Consider the following 2,042-nt stretch of genomic DNA (forward strand, 5'->3'; position numbering starts at 1 on the left):
TGTCCCTGATAACCATGATGGGGTGGTCACTGACCTCGAGCCAAACATCCTAGAATGTGAAATGAAATGGGCCTTAGGAAATCTGAGCAACAACAAAGCTAGTGGAGATGACAGCTGAGCTATTCAAAATCTTAAAAGACGATGCAATAAAAGTGCTACACTCAATTTGCCAGCAAATTTGGAAAACTCAACTGTGGCCACAGGATTGGAAAAGGTCAGTTTACATTCCAATTCCAAAGAAAGGCAATGCCAAAGAATGTTCAAACTATTGCACCATTGCACTCATTTCACATGCAAGTAAAGTTATGCTTAAAATCTTACAAGCTAGACTCCAGCAGTATGTGGATCGAGTACAGGCAGGAGGAACTAGAGATCAAATTGCCAATATACACTGGATCATGGAGAAAACTAGGGAGTTCCAGAAAAACATCTTCTTCTGCTTCATTGACTATGCTCATTTTTAAAAATTTTATTGAGTTTTACAGGGTTGGGAATAGGATGGGATCAGGATGGGGATTGAGGTTTAGGGTGGGGTTGGGATCAAGATTAGGGTTGGGAAGGGGTAGGGATGAACATTGAGGTTATCCCCCAATAACATTTACAACTTTTAGCAAACAATCTCTTGTCCGGGTACATATGTTCAGTTAACAATAGTTGATATAATAATAAGTAACTATAATAAGTATAATAAACAATACCGTATTTTCCGGCGTATAAGACGACTGGGCGTATAAGACGACCCCCGACTTTTGAGAAAATTTTCAGGGTTTAGAAAGTCGTCTTATACGCCGGAAAATATGGTAATCATAAATGGTATCAGTTAGTTAATACATATCATTCTTCTTACTAATATATATTCAAAATAACATATCACATTCATTTCTCACTAGTTCGTTTTCCTAACCATTGGTAAAAGTTATCCCATGTTCTAAAGCAAACTGAATCTTCTTTCTCTTTAATCTCTAAGGTCAATCTATCCATTTCTGCACATTCTAAAATTTTCTTAATTAAAACCTCTTCAGTTGGTAAGTTTTCATTTTTCCAATATTGGTCAAATACTATTCTCGCTGCTATCAGTATATGCAATATTAAATATTCATTCTCCTTCTCATAATTAGGTCTTAATATTCCTAACAAAAACAGTTCTGGTTTAAATTCTTTCTTTTAATCATTTTTTCCAACCATGCATGTATCTTAACCCAAAACATTTTTGCTTTGGGGCATGTCCACCAGATATGATAGTAAGTACCTGCTCTTTGTTTACATTCCCAGCAATTATTTGAAGTATTTTTAAACATTTTTGCTAATCTTACTGGTGTCATATGCCATCTGTAAAACATTTTAGACAATTTTTCTTTATTGAGACTGCTTTAGTCAATTTGATATTTCTATCCCATATTTTTTGCCAGTCTTCCAAATCTATAAAATATCCAAAGGTTTTTGCCCATGCTACCATTGTTTCTTTTACTTGTTTTTCTTCCATCTTTAAATTTAGCAGAAATCTATAGATTTTCTTAATCAAGTTTTCATCTGTTTTTAACAATATTTGATCAAATTCTGTCTGTTCTTTATAAAATTCTGTTATCTACACATCTTTTTCATATCTCGTTTGAATTTGCAAATATGGCCACCATGCTAAATCAATACCTTGTTGTTGTAAATCTTGTCTATCTTTCAGTTTTCCTTCATTAGCCAAGATATCTTTATAAGTCACGACTTTGTCATAGTTAATTAAATTTGGGTAGGCAAAACTTCCATTGTTGAAAGCCATTCAGGTAGCTTAATATAAATTTTCTACTATGCTAAAGCCTTTGATTGTGTGGATCACAACAAATTGTGGCAAGTTCTTAAAGAGATGGGAGTACCAGACCATCTTAATTATCTCTTGAGAAACCTATATGTGGGACAAGAAGCAACAGTGAGAACTGGACACGGAACCGCTGATTGGTTCAAAATTGGGAAAGGAGTCCGGCAAGGCTGTATTCTGTTGCCCTGCCTATTTAACTTATATGCAGAGCACATCATGAGAAAGCAGGGCTACA

Source organism: Protobothrops mucrosquamatus, unplaced genomic scaffold (assembly GCF_001527695.2).
Source record: "Protobothrops mucrosquamatus isolate PMUCROS unplaced genomic scaffold, P.Mucros_1.0 scaffold464, whole genome shotgun sequence".
In the NCBI taxonomy this organism is placed as follows: domain Eukaryota; kingdom Metazoa; phylum Chordata; class Lepidosauria; order Squamata; family Viperidae; genus Protobothrops; species Protobothrops mucrosquamatus.